General features: G+C 52.1%; 1 protein-coding gene across 8 annotated transcripts in view; it reads right to left on the bottom strand.

Moving 5' to 3' along the window:
* Positions 1-17,422, bottom strand: part of CMKLR1 (chemerin chemokine-like receptor 1) — a 44,658-nt gene that overhangs the window by 15,511 nt on the left and 11,725 nt on the right. Inside the window, exons 2-3 of one of the 8 annotated variants that reach the window (XM_070385963.1) lie at positions 5,368-5,535; positions 3,777-4,974 (exon numbers count right to left, since the gene is read on the bottom strand). The exons of the other annotated variants lie outside the window; for them this stretch is intronic. The gene's annotated coding sequence lies outside the window, so the exon portion shown is untranslated. The remainder of the gene's footprint in view (positions 1-3,776; positions 4,975-5,367; positions 5,536-17,422) is intronic. 8 annotated transcript variants of the gene reach the window in all.

Raw genomic sequence — 17,422 nt, forward strand, 5'->3', positions numbered from 1 at the left:
TGCCCCCAGGCTGAGCTGTAGAAACACCGTCACTAGACTCCTTGCCCTCTGACCTCTAGCTGGGTTCATCCTTGAAGGCCCAGCTGGGGCTACAGGACAGGAAGAGGGCAAGTCAGGTGTCTATGGTCCCAGCGGCCTCCCTGCAGGGTCTCCATGAGTCAGTCCTGACTGCACAGCCTGGGTCCCAGGAACCAGTCCCTCCCCGACCTCCTGGCTAAAAGGGCAGGAGGGTGTCCTTGTATTCTCAGACCCGAAGTCCTGCCCATCCTTTATGCTTCTGATGAACATTTAGGCTAGGAAGGACTTAGAAAGGGTGGACAGCAAAACGCTCATCAAGACCCCGTGTGAGGGACTTCCCTTGTGGTCCAGCAGTGAAGAATCTGCCTTGCAATACAGGGGACACGGGTTTGATCCCTGGTCAGGGAATTAAGATCCACATGGCCAGGAGAGACTAAGCTCGCTCGTCACAACTCCTGAGCCCATGGGCCACAACAGGAGGGTCCGTGGGCCACAACTGGAGGGCCCTTGTGCCACAACAAAGATGTTGTATGATACAATTAAGACCTGACGCAGTCAAACAAATCATTTTTTTAAGTCCCCATTAAAAAAGACCCCGTTCGAGTGGGTCATCCATTTCCCTCTGAGACTCTGACCCAGAGTCCAGACTCTCAACACGCCCCCTCAAGACATCCCCATGTCTGTTTTCCTAAACAGCTCACAAATCCGCCCATCGTTTCTGCCCACCTGGCCGACTGCTAGAGACCCCCCAACCAGCATGCCGCTTCCACTCTGGTTTCATTTTCTGCCTCTCAGCTGGAGCGATCCTGTCAAAATGCAAGCCGCATCACAGCTCTCCCCGACTTGAAAGCCCTCGGCGGCTCCCGCTTTGTTCTTTATCCTTGTTGCTTAGTCGCTAAGTCATGTCAAACTCTTTGCCACCCATGGACTGTACGTAGTCCGCCTCTCTCCTCTGTCCGTGAGACTTCCCAGGCAAGAATACTGAAGTGGGTTTCCATTTCCTTCCTCCAGGGGGTCTTCCCCACCGAGGGATCAGCCTGCATCTCCTGGGTCTCCTGCATCTCCTGGGTCTCCTGCATTGGCAAGCGGATTCTTTACCACTAGTGCCACCTGGGCAGTGCTATTTTTTTCTGCAGACCTAACAGCTATTTCAGTCACGCAAGGCCCCCAGCAGGAGCGCGTGGATGTATGTCTCTCCTTCCAGGCCAGAAAGCCACTCCGGCCCCGACCATGGGTCCTGTGCACAAACTCAATGTGTTCTCCTGGACACTCAGCTTCCGTCCAAAGCTGTTGGGGAAATAGCCTGAGTCTCTCCCCTGGAAACACTGTCCCAGCCCCTGGAGGTGGCCTATACACAAGCTTTCTCCCGTGTTTGGAACCCCTGGACTGGGAGGCGCGGCACCCCATTCGCTTAATCCCCTGAAGCCTTGAGTCCATTCATGTAAATAATCCCTGAGCTGTGCACACAGCGTGCGTATCTGGAAGGCAGCAGGCACAGGGGTGTTTGTGTGAACCGAGCAGGATGTGGTTGGAGGAGGCTGACAGCGGTGGTCGCCTTCTCCCCGAGCCAGGAGCTGGCCATGGCCATACCCTCAGGGTCCTGCTCACAGCGTGGGCTTGGAGCCCAGACACTGAGCGGCCCTGGGCGCTCTGGGAGTTTCCTGCCCCTGCCCCTGCTAGATCCAGGCCAGCACAGGCTACCTTTGGTCCTGCATCTAACACAGCTCCAGAGCAAGACTTCTTCTCCGAGTACCTTGAGACACGTGGAAGGAGGCAGGCGAGGGCCCAGTCCCCATCAACAGCGCCCCCACCTACTATGGGGGAGAAGGGCAAGGAAGCCGGGCATCGGCCTCATCTGCCCCCACTGTCCTTCTTTGCTGCCCCTCCCTTTCTGCTGCTTCAAAAGCCTCACCAGGCCCTTGGAAGTCACCCCAGAGACCCAGCTGGATGTGCTGGTAAAGAGTCTTGGACCCTCAAACGCCAGGGTTAAATATTATTCATAATAGTCACCAAAGTATCAATATTTTATTGAGCACCTACCATGTGTGAATCTTCCCTGTAGCTCAGATGGTAAAGCATCTGCCTACAATGCAGGAGACCTGGGTTCAATCCCTGGGTCAGGAAGATCCTCTGGAGAAGGGAAAGGCAATCCACCCCGGTATTCTTGCCTGGAGAATCCCATGGACAGAGGAGCCTGGTAGGCTAAATTTCGTGGGGTCACAAAGAGTTGGACACGACTGAACAGCTAACACTGCTATTGTATGTGCCAGGACACTGAGAAGCACCTTATGTGCATCATCTCACACAAACCCAGGGGGAGGGAGGTGGTTACTATGGCCATTTTAGAGCTGTGGAAGCTGAGGCCAGAGAGGTTAAGAGTCTTACTCAAGGTCACGTGGCCAGCAAGAGGCAGAGGTAGGACTTGAACCCAGATTAAGAACCCCAAGGCTCTCTCTTTTATACCTTACAAGATCTACTTGGCAAATGTCTTTAGATAAATCTCTGACCTTTTGGGGGCTTGGTTTCCCCAACTATAAAACAAGGAGGTTGGAGTTGATGGCGTCAAAGGCTCTCTTCCAGCTTTAAAATATGCTGTGGTTGAATGGACCAAGGGTCTGTCCCCAGCCTTGTGCCAGTAAAAAGACAGCATGGCTTGGCTCCATGCTGTGTGACCTCAGACAAGTTGCTTTACCTCTCTGAGCTATCACAAGGTTCCCAATAAAAAGTTCCTTTTCAGAAAATCCAAGGGGCTGGATGAAGCAATCTCTGTGGACCCCCTTGCAGATCTAAGATCTCTGGACCAGAAGTTCAAGGTGAAGTTACAAGCTTCTGCACCATCAAGACCTCGAGTCTGGGGTTCTTGCAGATTGTGATGATGTGGTCTCAGACTATCCCCCCAGCCCCTTCCCAGCTGCACAGTGGCTAAGAGCCCGTACTTGGGAGTCAGACAGACCAGGTTTAAAGGCCCTTCCTCGTTCAGTGACCATGGACACATCCCCTCTCTTCGAGTCTCAGTGTCCTCATCAATAAGACCGGGCTGATATTACCACCTCCTTCCTAAGGTTACTGTGAAATGAAATGATGATGTGAATGGTACCTGGCACACAGCAGGTGCTCAGCAAATGTTTGTGTAGAGAAAGCAGGTGGTGACATGTCTGTGAGAGCCAGCAGCCTCACTGTTCGGTGGAGGAGAGAAAGCCAGGCTGAATATCCAGATTCGGAACCAAAGGAAAGAGCTGTGTTTTCCAGGAAACCCACGGGGCTCGAAAGTGAGCCCGGATGGGGTCTGGAAGCCGAGGAAGGCTGGGAGCCAGCCAGCGGTCGCTCCCAGGCTTCTCCACCCAGACCAGATGCCGCCTAGGGCCGGATGAGGAGACCATGGCTCCTGCCATGCCCGCCCCCTCTCAGCTCCGTTTCCCTTCCCGGTATACCCACATCCTCCACCAGAGCCTCTGAAAAGCATTTCTCAGCTTGAGTGTAGTCCCTCAGTTAAAACAAGCTTTGTCCCACCTCTGTCGACCTGGGGAGTTAAGGATAACAAGGAGCTGGCCCGGGCTATGTGGCCCATTCTCCAATCTCCCATTTCCAACCTGGGACCTAGAGACACTGAAGATGAAGGGAAATGACCCATATGAAGGACGTAGCCAAACACCCAGCCCCCCGTAGGGTCTCAAATGATGTTTGATTCCCCCTAATGCCCATTTAACAGATGAGAACACTGAGATTCAAACAAGTTTCATGGTCTTTCCCAAAGTTACCTGGAAAGTGAGCAATTGTTGTTCCGTCGCTCAGTCATGTCTGACTCTTTGCGACTCCATGGACTGCAGCATGCCAGGCTTCCCTGTGTTTACCATCTCCTGCAGCTTGCTCAAACTCATGTCCATTGAGTCAATGATTCCGTACGACCATCTCGTCCTCTGTTGCCCCCTTCTCCTCCTGCCCTCAGTCCTTCCCCGCATCAGGGTCTTTTCTAACGAGTCAACTCTTCGCATCAGGTGGCCAAAGTATGGGAGCTTCAGCTTCAGCGTGGTATAATCAGGATCTCCAGGCTGGACTTCAGGATTCTCTTCTCCTGGTTGTCCCTGGAATCGTGTTCTGTATCACTTAGAACCAGGTTTCAACTCCAGCTCCAACACTTAGAGGCTGTGTAACCTCTCTGAGTCTCAGGCCCTCATCCACAGCTTCTTTCTCTGGGAGTTGTGAGGATTCGATAAAACCAGGCTGGTGAAATGCTTGGCATCCTGCCTGCCCTGATCATGGCTGCCAACACTATTCATGTTAGTAGTTATTAATTTTATGGGAAAGAGGATTCACCTCGCAGTGATGAAATTGGAAAACACATTCCCACTCTCTCAGTGGGGTCCATTATTTTAGAGTCCGAGGGGAATTTGGCAGGGTGTGGCCTTCTCTGGAACTCTGGAGGCAGGATCAGAGGTCAGGGAAAGTTTCAGCCACTCAGTCCTATCTGACTCTTTGCGACCTCATGGACTGTAGCCTGCCAGGCTCCTCTGCCCATGGGGATTCTCCAGGCAAGAATACTGGAGTGGGTTCCCATGCCCTCCTCCAGGGGATCTTCCCAACCCAGGGATCGAACCCAGGTCTCCTGCCTTGCAGGCAGATTCTTTGCCATCTGAGCCACTAGGGATGTCAGGAAATGTTGGGTTAAACTGGAGATGCCGAGAGGCTGCAGCATCCGATCCTGGACCCTCTCCCGGCCTGCTCCCATATCCCATCTGCTTGTCCCTGAACAGCCCTGAGGCCCCGGCACATCTGGCCATCAGCAGCCCCTCCCGGGCTCCTTGCTGGCTGCCCAAAGGCCCCATTTGCTCCAGGCCATCTTGTTCCGGAGACTTCCTGCCTCTGGCCTGGAATGTTCTCCTCCACTGGCCCTGTCACAGAAGGAAGTGTGCGCAGCATGGGCCCAGGGGCTTCAGGAGTGCGGTTTGGCACCTTTGTCTGGGAGAGGTCAGAAAACAGAAGCCCGATTGGAGAGGGAGGAAGGGGGAGGGAAGGCAGGGCGGGGTCCCTTCCAGACAGGCTGACTCAAACCCTCCGGGAGGCTGAGAAACTTCCGACAAGATGGCCTTGATGTTGGGCTAACGGAAAGCTTGGAAGGCCAAGGATTCTTCCCTCAAGTTCTCTGATCCTCCTTTCTTCCTTCCTCCATCCTTTCAAGAATTATTTATTAAATGCCTATTGTGTCATAGGCCCAGGGGTTACATCAGGGAACAAAACAGACACGCTGCTTCCCTGGAGGGGCTGGCATTCTCGAAAGTGTGGATCGTAAGAAAGGAGACAAAAAGTCTGGAGTCAGACTGCCTGGGTTTGAATCCCTGCCCTGACACTCACCAGCTGTGCGACTGTGGGCAAGTCACCACACCTCTCTGGGCCTCGGTTTCCTCATCTGAAAAATGGGGGTGATAGCTCTTCCCTCCCAGGGTTGCTCCAGGGATTAAATGAGTTTACGCTGGGCATGTTCAGAAGCTGGTCTGGTTTGTTGGAAGCACTATGTAAATGCTGGGAAAATGAAATGAATATAACAGGTGGTGACATACGCTGTGAACTAAAATATAAAGAGGAGTGGGGCATAGAGATGAGGGCGGATGCTACTTCAGGCAGAGTGTTCAGAGAAGGGCTCTGATAGAGATTACCTTTGAGCAGACTTGAAAACAGGGAGAGGAAGATATATCACTGTCTGATGGGAGAGCTCTTCAGACAGTGGGAAGGGCCAGTGCAAAGGCCCTGAGGCAGAAGCAGGTTTCACAGGTTCAGAAAAGAGCATGGCTCCATTCATTCAAGCATCCATTCAAAAGGCAGCTTGTGAATATACCTTCTAAGAGCCACACACCTTATTGGAGGCTGTGGGAGTCTATGCTCCACAGTAGGGGAGGTGGGTGCAGGAACACGGCACAGTGAGTGCTCTGAGATATCACCTAAAATCCAGCCTTGCAGCTAACTAGCCCTCCTGGGCCTACATCACAGACCGGATGGGGTTCTTGGCAACTTGCCTATAGTTTCCTTGACTCTGGGGCAATGAATCAGCTGCAGTTCACCACAGAGCCTGCCCAGGCTCTATTGTCGAAACAAGAGCAATCTGGTGGGAGAAAGATGAACCAAGTCATTCTCACTTTCAGCTTTCATGGGACAGCGTGGATTCTTTGTAGAAGCGGAGAATGTTCCGAAGTTAGTCAATCATGCCTCCTGCCTGACCCTGTTGCTGGCTGAGTCTGTGGCCCTGGCTCTGTACAAAGCAAAGGGAAGGTGACCAGAGAAAGCAGGGGAGGCTTCTTGGAGGAGGTAACATTTTAGTTGAGACTTGGAGGGTATGAGCCTTTTCTTAATGGAGTGGTGGGGAGACAAGGCACCTTTGCAGAGGAAACTGGAAAGGTACAGCTGGGTAATGTGAGATTAGAGAGTGGGGATGGGGGGGCAGGGATTTTGCAGGGAGGGCAGGAGATATGGCTGAGAAAAGAAGAGGGGTCAGATTATAAGACCTCCTGCAAGTCACCAAATTTATCCCGTGGGTAATAGGGGGTATGGGTGGATTTTAAGCAGAAAGGTGTCCATTTTTCTAAAACGACCCCAGCTCTAACCCACGTGACTGATATGGGGACTGCCTTGGAAGAGGAGAGACTGGAGGCAAGAGGCTGGCAAAGGGCCTGATGAGCTGACTGAAAATCCTCCAGCTCCAGGTCTACCCAGAAGCAGTAGTCTTTGGAGACTCCAGAAATCAAGGGCCCCCCTCACAGAGTCGGGGAGTATGGCAATCTCCCCATTTTCTTGAGGAATTCTTCCTCAGCTCACATGGGCACATTTGCCTCAAAAGCTGTTTCCATGGCAACCGCCAATGCTCCAAGAAAAATCTTGGAATAGCAGAGAAGTGGGGACAGGATACACTGAGATGAGTCTTCACAGGAAAAGCCAGGTCACACTGGCCAGTCGCAGGGGCTGAGACTCAACCCCTGCCCCCAGAATCCCTAATGCCATGGATGAAATCGGGTCACCATGACAACACTGATTCCCCATCCTTGGGCAATGCCAAGGAGCAATCAGAGCATACAAGGTATGTTCATGCTGGGATGCCAGTGGGAGGCAGTAAGTCCAGGAGCATGGGTGTAGACAAAAGAGCAGACTCTGGGGTCTGATTTTTGATTCAGAAAGGCATCCTCCACCCAAAACCGGTGTCTAGTAAACCCTGCTGCTGGGCCTTGAAGTCCATCACTGGACTTCTATTTTTAACTCCCCCACAATTAACTACAGTAAAAGTAATAATGGCCTGGGGGCTGACACCCCTCCCCTCCCACCCACCCCCCACCGCCTACCTGTCATTCACTGGCTCAGGTTGGTTCAGGGCTGGGTTGTGGGTGTGGAGAGAGGCAGGGAGAGAATGGTTTATGCTAAATGACAGGTTAATGGGACCTCCCAAGGATACAACTTGACCCCCCTCCCCATCTTCCACTCCAGCAAACCTGAGGAATACACTGAGTGCACAGCTTAGAGCTCAAACTGACACAACCTCCCATCCTGTCCCCGTCTTGCTGTGTGATTTTAGGCAAGCATTTTCCCTGTCTGGTCAGGCCAAACAACCAGCCCATCAAACTCAAGCTCTCACGGAGGCCGAATGGTGGAGGGGCTGAGTGCCCAGCTCAGGAGTCATGTTGCCTGGATTTAATCTTAGCTGGGGACCAGGGGAGAATCATTTACTTGCCTTGTGCCTTGGTTTCCCCATCTGCAAAGTGGGAGAAAATGAAGTGACTTCTCTTGCACTGCACTATTCTGAGATTAAATAACTAGACTTATGGAGAGTGCTTACATAGATCCTGGCTCTTGTTATCTCACTCCTGATGAAAACAAGGCCACAAGCGTGTACACGGGAGGCACGTGTGTGTGTGATCCTGAGGTTCCCGGGCTCCGGGCAGGGGAGGTCAAGGGGAAAAGGCAGCCCAGATCGGGAGGCCAGGTGGAGATAAGCGGCCGAGAGAGGAAGGGAGGGTCCCTGGGTGTGAGCACTGGACTCTGTTCCCTTTGGGCAGCCAGAGGGAGGTCGGTGACCTGCACGCACCCACCCAGGACGGGGCTGCAGGGTTCATGGGAAGCTGAGAGGGGCCGAACTCAGCACCCACATCCTTCCAAGACAACTTCTCTCTGTGCCCCAGGAGCCCAGTGCCCCAAGCGTGGTGTTCAAGGCCTCCAGGCCTTTGCTCTTGCGAGTCCCTCTGCTGGGGGTGCCCTTCTCCTTTCCTCTCACTCCTCCCAGCCTCAGTACCCCCTCTACACAAAGGCAGGCAGAGCAGCCGGCAAAGAGGTGAGAAGACAGGGAATGATGGTGCTGACACGACCCGGCGCGCCTGGCTGGACACTCGCCTTCCTTCTCTCCCCATCCTCAGCCCCACCCAGGCGGGAATGCTTATCATCCTCACTCAGCAGGTGCTGAAACTCAGGCTCTGAAAGGAACCAGATCAGGGTCACCAGGCAGCCCAGGTGGAGGCAGGACTTGAACTTGGATCTGTGGGCCTGCAGAGCCCGTGCTCCAGGGCACTCCAGCTGCAACCCACACAGCTGTTTAAGATGTTCCCCTGTCCTTATCACAGCGCTTCCAAGCCCCCTGCGTGGGCTGCCAGGCCTGCAAGGCTGTGACAAGTATCCTGCATCCATTCCTCTCTTGGGTCTTTCTGACATCCTTGGGTGACGTCCTGGGGTGGGAGGAGCCAAAACCACCCTGAGGCTGGGGTAGGGGGTGGTGATAACATTAACCCTTACTTGTCAGGCACCAGCTGCATACCCAGTATCTCTACTCAGAGCAAATCTTCAAGGTGGGCATTTTTGTTCCCGTTTGGCAGATGTGGAAACTGAGGCACAGAAAGGAATGCCCAAGATCTCACACTTAGGAAGAGGCAGAGGTGAGATCTGATCCTGGGCTGTTCTGATGCCCACATCTTCAATCACTGTGACTCTGTGACTGCCCTTGGTGGCTGGGGGCTCCGCTGTGTGCAAGGCTCTTTGTTCGTGCACCTACTGACTCCCTCTGCCCCATGCACAGGGCAGGCAGGGCAGCAGTGTCTCACATATCCACAACCCCGCCTGAAAGAGCCCTCAGGCACCCTTCACAGCCACGTCTAGTCAAATGCAGTTGCCACCCACCATGCTCCAGGGCAGGTAGGGGGCTGCAGAAGCCTGTCCAGCAGGGAGGACCACTGAGAGATCCTGGAGCCCCAAGCTGCCCAGGCTGCCAGCACCCGATGCAGGGCCCCTGGGGCACTCAGGCAGGCTCTGGCCCCTTGGAATAGCCTGGCTCCAGCCCAGCCAGCTGACGGAAGGGCTGGTCTTGGTGAAGTAGTTAACATACACGGTCCCACCCTGTTCCCAGGCTCGAGGAGGGGGTGGGGAGGGAAGGGGAGGAGGAAGGACAGGCTGCCCCCAACCCTGACCCCGTCGCTGTGCTGTCACCTCTTCCCAAGGAGAAACTCAACCCTAACCCAGAAAGGGTGTCCCTGGGAATATTGCTTCCCACCCTCAACGGGAAAAGACAGACAGCTGAAGTCCAGAGGAAATTCCAGAATCCTATAAGCCATTGCTGGAGAGGCTAGAGCATCAAGGGGTGCCACCCCCACGTTACAGACAAAGGAGAGCATCCTGGAGCCAAGGAGAGCTTAAGCCTTACACAGCTGCAGCAAAGTGTACCAGGGCCAACTGGGCCCCTGAGATCTTGGGTCATGACTCAGTTTGTTCATCTGCGGAGTGGGCCAATGCAAAGTTTTCATGGGATCACACATACAGGGTGTATAGGTTGACCAATCATCCCAGTTTGAGGGTGTCCTGAGAAATGGGACTTGTGGTGCTAAAACCAGAACATTCCAGGCAAATCAGGACGAGTAGGTGGCCCTACCTATATAAAAATACTGGCTCCAACAAACAAACCCCGTGTCTGTAATGTTTAAAGAAAGTGACTACTTCTGGAGCCAGATAACGTTGCATTTGTATTCTGGCTCTGCCATCATTAAAAAAAGAAAAGAAAAGAAAACAAACTTTGTTTTAGGTTTTCGTTCGATTAAATTTCACAGATCTTTGCCAGGCACCATGCTAGGTGTGGGGATGCTATAGAGAGAAGCGTGGGCGAAAACTGGTGCCTGCTGGAGCTTAGAAAGATGCCAAACATCATCACACAGGCAGCGGGAAGCGGAACCCTCTTGGTAAGTCAGTTGGTTTCTGAGACTTGCTTTTACCTTGAAATGGGGGACCCTCCAACTTAAGACCTCCCCTCGGGAGTCACTTGGCCCTTGAGTTCATCGCTCAGAACCAAATCAACAGAAAAAAAAAAAAAATCTCTCCCTGGGTTCTGCTACTTTCCAGAGAAGGTCTCCTCTCTCTCTCCTCCCAAACCTCCACAGTAGAACTTCTAGAAAAACCCACCAAGTCATTAGAAAGTTCTTCCTTTTTTTTTTACTAAACTGAACTCCAGCAACCTACCACATTGCCCTCAAGCCTGGTTCAGCCCCCTAGAGTCACACAGGATAAGCCGCCACCTCCTTTCCCTGGCCGTGGCCACTTCCTCACTGTAACCTTGACCAGCACTTCCTCTGGACCGTTCTTAACCCCTTACCTGCTGACCCCTACCGACAGGAATGGCTGTTTCCCCCGGGGCCAGAGAAGGGGTGCTCCACAGGCTGCTTTGACTTGCAGGCTTTTTTTTTTTTTTTTTTTTTTTTCAAATTATGTGTTTGCTTGTGTCCCGGCTTATGTACTTGATCCAGAAGGGCTGGGGGTCAGAGGTGAAGCTCCACAGAGGCTCACGTATCCAAGGGAACGTGAATTAAGAGTGAGAGGGAAAGGAGGAAGGGAAATGTGGGTGGAGACAGAGAACGGAGCCAGGGCTGAGGGGAAAAATGCAGACGATAAGTAATGTCCTAAATACTTAGTCTGGGTGGGCCACACAGCAGGCGCACCAGATTCCTAGCCTGGAAAAGCAAAATCAGTTACAGGAGTCACGTGCCCCTTGGCTTAAAACAAACCCATGCTGGGGGAAAGTGAAACCTTCGGGGACCAGGAGCAGAAGGAACTTTGTCCAGGGGACGCGGCAGGATGCATACAGGTCAGCATCCTTGGTGACGAGCTGATGGTGGATGCAGCCTTGAGGTTCCGGCTGCCTGAAGCTTCCAAACCAGCTGCCTGAATGCAGCGGCCCTTCCTGTAGGCTGGCAGCTCTGTCCCCAAAGGCCGTTAGCAGGAGCTGCTTTCCCCAGACGTGCCAAGAAAGCAGTGATTATTTGCTTTCGTCTAGACACCCAGGGTTATGCACTGCTGGCCTCATGTGAAGAAATTTCTAGAATGTCTGGGAAAGGGCCTGAACTATGGGGCCCTCGAGGCATTCTCCCCGATGCCATTTCTCTGATGTTTTGATACTCTTAGCACGGCAGTGTGAGTTGCTCAGTCGTGTCCGACTCTTTGCAACCCCATGGACTGTAGCCCACCAGGTTCCTCTGTACATGGGATTCTCCAGGCAAGAATACTGGAGTGGGTTGCCATTCCCTTCTCCAGGGGATCTTCCTGACCCAGGGATCGAACCCCAGTCTCCCTCACTGCAGGCAGATCCTTTACCATCTGAACCACCAGGGAAGCCCAGCAGGACATTATTTTCTATGACAAAGACTAAACCCAACCATGCTCTTCACCAGTCGGGAACAGGCCTGGGACGTCATGGCATGCACTGCCCCGGGCTTGCCTGTCTGTTACCCTGATCTGTAGAAAGAGGATGCTGGCAAGGACACCCGCAACCCCTAAGAGCACAGCTTTTCAGTCATTACTTTCTGCAGAGGAACTCTGTGTCCATTGGCTATCAGCCCACGAGGACACATTTCCCTTCTGCCAACACTTCATCGAGGGGTCAGGCATTCAAGGAGTCTCTTGGAATGAGATGGCCAGTGCGCTGTGAGACATTGGCGGGACCACCCAAGGCCACCAGGGACCACCAGGAGCATGTCTTAGCCACTAGGATGCTGTGATGCTAGAAAGAGGAGTGGATCCTACATAAGCCTCGAACAGGACCCTCTAGGGCTACATTCAAGTGGACCACAACGAACCTTCTCCTTGCGACATCGAGGAAGCTGGAGTCAGGTAGAGGAGCTAATGTACAATATTACAAGAAATCCACAGACATTAGTGTTTATAATCCTACTTCATAACAGCACTTGCTATTAGCCTAATGGGCATCCCTGCACAATTCTAATTTGGCTTTTCTAATAGAAATTTTTGACTAGGCAATGTGACTCCATCTAATTGATGACATTCAAAAGTATCTAAAATTATAAAAAGATAAGAATGCAAATCCTCATTCCTTACCTACCACCATCCACCCAGTCCCCACAGCACCCAAATCCTATTATTAGTGTCTTATGTTTCCTTTCAGAGTGTGTGTGTGCATGTTAATTGCTCAGTCGTGTCCAACTCTTTGAGACCCCACAGACTATAGCCTGCCAGGCTTCTCTGTCCATGGGATTCTCCAGGCAAGAATATTGAAATGGGTTGCCATTCCCTTCCCAGTGGATCTTCCCGACCCAGGGATTGAACCTTGTTCTCCTGCATTGCAGGCAGATTCTTTACCATCTGAGCCCATTCAGAGTATCTTTAAACAAAAACAAACATATATCCTGAGTGCTTCCCTGTTTTGCACTAAAGTTGGTCTGTGACACACTACTTGTCATCTCGTCCTTTTTACCCAGCAATGTACCTTGGAGATGATTTTCTATCAGTATGTAAAAAGTACCCACCCTTTTTCATGGCTGCATAGTATTTCATTATTGGATTTGCCATCATTTACTTAACCAGTCTCCTAAGGATGAGCACTTGGCTTGTTTCCAGTTTTTTAACATTAGAGTTCACCATCATGTATGTGTTCCTCCTGTCCTGTCCTGAAGTCGCTCAGTCGTGTCCGACTCTTCTCAACCCCGTGGACTGTAGCCTACCAGGCTCCTCCCTCCATGGGATTCTCTAGGCAAGAGTACTGGAGTGGGTTGCCATTTCCTTCTCCAGGGGATCTTCCCAACCCAGGGATCGAACCCAGGTATCCTGCATTCTATGCAGATGCTTTAACCTCTGAGCCACCAGGGAAGCCCCAAGATTTAATAATTATAAGAAATCATTGTGTGTGTGTGCATATGTCATTCCTCACTTATTCTTCGTAGTGTCTGGGGTTCTGAAATCCTTTTATGATGAGCAAGCAAGTTTTAAGCCCTCACTTTTCACTGGCTGTTCTGTGCTTTAATCTATTAAAAAAAAAAAAAAAAGATTCAGAGCCATGTAGACTGGAATCAGAAAAGAATTCTGCGGTGTATGAAACAGTCTCCAGAGTGAGGGAGACGGATTTAGCCCCGAGGGTCCCTCAACAACACTGAAGGGTAGAGCCAGACCCTGCAGTTTCTCAGAGAAGAAGGCACTTAGGCTGGAAGAATCAGGCTACAGACAACAGGGTCATGATGGACCAGCCAGATTTCCAGTGTTGACCCCGAGCTCAGAGCCTGGTGCCTGAACCCACGGGATGCCATTTCCTGGAGCTAGTTTGGCAACCTTGACAGCCCCCGGCAGCTGCCAACTTGAAGGTGTTTGCAGGTTGCATTCTGTTTTAAAATAAAGCCAGGATCACACGCCTGGGGTGTGGAGAAACCTCTCCCCTCCGTGAATTGGCCCTTGCCTTCCCAGCCTCTCAGGAAAGGATCCAAAGTAATTTTCCACCCATTTCTCATGAAGAACGAATCTTGGCGGGCAACAGGGTGCCCACCCCACGCCCAGGCACTCCTCATCTCTCTCTCTGTAGCATTCACATCTTCCCAACTTGGGGCGGGCCCCAGGGGCTGACAGAGGAGGCTTTGTCTCCCTCCTCCCTTTTCCTCACCCTCCTGCCAAGAACCCTGGCAATGACTTACTGGTGTAGGTTTCCAAGAGCCCCCGCACTTTGAAGCCACAAGTGGGGACCCTTGAAACTGCCGTGATGCTGAGTCATGGGAACCACCACCGTCAGCCCTCAGGATCCTTCCCATCCCTCACTTTGCTCCAGCCTCCCAAGAGCCCTGATACTACCCTCACCTCACAACTGCAAAAACTGAAGCTCAGAGGGGTCAAGAAACTTGCCCAAGGTCACACAGCTAGAAAAGAGAGCCAGAACTTGATCCCAAAGCCATGGTCAATAAGTGGTAGTGAAGTGGGTAGGTTCTAGAGCCAGACCATCCCAGCTCAAATCCCAGTTCTGCCACTTACGACCTGTGAGGCGTCTTTGTCACTTAAATTCTCTGTGCCTCAGTTTCTAGATCTGTAAAATGGGACAGAAATAGTACATACTCCTCAAAGTTGGTATTAAAGCTAAATAAGAGAAGGAATATAAAGCACCCAGAACAATGCCTGGTCCACGTTAAGTTCTCAGTAAACTACCCATCACTATTTCTACTATTATGGTTGTCAAGTGTGATTACAGTTCTTACGATGGTGTAGCTTGCCCCAGACGTGAATGTGGTCCAGTCATCAGAGACTGTGACTCTACAAAACCTCCTCTTGGAGCTTCTTTCACACTGATGACAGATTACAGATTTCTCATTTATACATTCAGGAAACCTTAATGCGCACATACTATCTGCCAGGTACCCGGCAAGCAGAGAGGAAGCAACTCCCCCTTCTAAGAAACCCAAAGCCAGATTCCTCTTCCCTCTGCTCTTCTTCCCATGGCCAGAGTCACAGCTCCTTACTTCACTTGGCCTTCCTCTCCCCACCTCCCACCTTCCAAGGAAATGAATCAACAACTTGACAGGAGCCCACCCCTCAGGTGGGGCCACACACACACCAGCTCCACTGACCATCCTGCTCCTCACCCCTCCCCTCCAGCCAGGACACCCTCCTTGCTGCAAAGCATTCATTCATTCAACCATTGTACAACAGGAATGAATAGAAGCGGGGCCCGGAAGCTCTATCTTAGTCATATTCAAAGACATAAGCTGATAGACATAAGCACTTACAATTAATTCAAAATTTTACTGCCATCTCTCAAAGAACCACAAAGAATATTATAATAGGTGTTGATGGTGTAAGCCCAGATCACATTTACAGGCGAGAGGCGGGCACCCAGCTCACAGCCGCAGACTGCTAAATATCACAGCTCATAGCTGTCCCCTTCTCCCAAGAAATGCCCCCAACCAAGCAGTGAGCTGCTCCTCCCTCACTTCCGTGAGGGACAATTCAGGGTCCAGGGTTCCCTGTTGGGATCAGGCTGAGGCTGGTCTCCACTTGAGACCAGATTCTTGCTAAGCTTCTCCCCTTGACAGACCTTTGAATCCAAAAGCAAGGATATGCCTCGCCAAGCTCACTCATCGGGATAAATAATACTTCCGTGGCAATATTTAAAAATCAAAACTAATATGTAACCTGCTTGATGAGCAAAATGTCAGAACGTGCAGTCACGATGAGCACCAACCGGAACAGGCGTGACCCTGCCTCCCTCTGCTCCCCCAGGTCCCAGCCCTGCCTGAGACACGCCCTGGCCGCCTCCCATTCACCGAACCCTCGCCTCAGGCTCTGCTTCTGGGGCTACTCCACCCAAGATAGACATCTAAACCAACAAGGACCTGCTGGAGAGCAGAGGGAACTCTGCTCAATGTTACGGAGCAGCCAGGACGGGAGGGGAGTTCGGGTGAGAAGGGGATACTTGTGTAAGTGTGGCTGAGTCCCTTGGCTACTGACCTGAAACTAACGTGACATCGTTTGTTAATCGGCTATACTCCAACAAAAAAAAAAAAAAAAGTTTAAATAAAAGATACCTAGCTCAAAAGCCAAGTCTCTGTCTTTTATTTGTTCTCTCCTGTGTTTCCCCTACTTCAAAAGAGGCTCTGGAGAGCCCCTCAACTCCTCCGCACTCAGCCCCGCTCGCTCCCAGCTGGATCAGGCTCCTAGCCCCGCCTCTGGGTTCTGCTTCTCCTCCCTGCCTTGTGTCTCCTGGTCCGTGACCAGCATCTCCCCCTGTCACCTTCTCTTCCCTGGTTCTCTCTCTCCTCGCCTGCTGCCCAGACTCTGAGTCACGAATGAGCCCTCACATGGCAACCGTCGTATCCTGTCGCCCTCATCCGGCACCCACGGCATGCCAGGTACCTCCTTCCCTCTGCAGTCCAGCCCGCTGGCAGCTGGAGCCTTCACCTCCACGGCAGCTTCTCCGTCCCTTCTGGGCATCCTCACCTCAGCCTCACCTTGAAGGAACCCAAGAGACCTTCTCAGCTCAAGCGAACTCCAAACTGTGGGATCTCACGACCCAGTTACATTTCCCACACGCTTCCAAGACTGTCCCGGAGCTGCCAGTTTTTCATGTTGACCCAGCAAGGGCACGGCAAACTGAAAACCGTCCTTAACCATCCTCACCATTCCAGGAAACAAACGGTGCCTAAGACCGATAAAAATCGATGGGACGGGGCCTCTCCTTTATAAGACGTAAACACTTTATGAGAAAAACTCACTCTGTCGTCTGTTTTTTCATTTCTTTGCAGGCTGGTTTGAAAAACAGGGCCAGATAACAGGTTCCAGTAGGCTGGGGTTGTCAATGCCATCATTTGACACCCAAGGAAGCTGAGACCTGCATCACAGCTCTGTGTTCTCGGCCCAAACCTTCAATCTCCCCCAGAGGGAAACCAAGAAGAGATAAGAGGTCTGTGTTCCAGGCTCAACTCTGCTCCTAAATTTCAGAGAATCTGCACAATTCTCTTCCCCTCTCTGAGCCACGAGCCCACAAATCTTCCAAAGGACCCTGAGCTGGAAGGTGCCCTCTGGCCCAGCATTGAGGAGGCAGGGCTCAGACACTGCCGGGCCAACCTCAGGAGCCAGCATGGCTGGAGAAATGGACTGGACACCAGGCCTCTTCCTCTGACGTCACATTTGGGCCTCAGTTTCCTCTTCTGGGACTGCAAGCGCTGCGGTTAAAGCCCTCTGGGTCCAAACTCTGGCTCTGCCCTTACCAGCTGTGTGACCTTGGGCAAGTCACTTAACCTCTCTGTGCCTTTACTTCCTCACCTACACAGTGGAAAGGCAAAGGAAGTCTATGAGGGCACCCCTCAGACCTGACGACCCAGGCATTCCCTACCCCGGGTCTCTCTGGATGAGCCATAGCGATGGGGCTTCTCTGTGGGGCTGGACCAAAGATTTCCAAGGGACACAATTCTGGTCTTTAAATGGCCAGGAATATTATGGTGCTGAACACAAAATTCCCATGCTTTTTTTTTAAAACAGTGTGAAGTGAGTGAAGTCGCTTAGTCATGTCTGACTCTGCAACCCCATGGACTGTAGCCTGTCAGGCTCCTCTGTCCATGGGATTTTCCCAGGCAAGAATACAGGTGTGGGTTGCCATTTCATTCTCCAGGGGATCTTCCCGACCCAGGAATCGGAC

Source organism: Bos mutus, chromosome 17 (genome assembly GCF_027580195.1).
Source record: "Bos mutus isolate GX-2022 chromosome 17, NWIPB_WYAK_1.1, whole genome shotgun sequence".
Lineage (NCBI taxonomy): Eukaryota > Metazoa > Chordata > Mammalia > Artiodactyla > Bovidae > Bos > Bos mutus.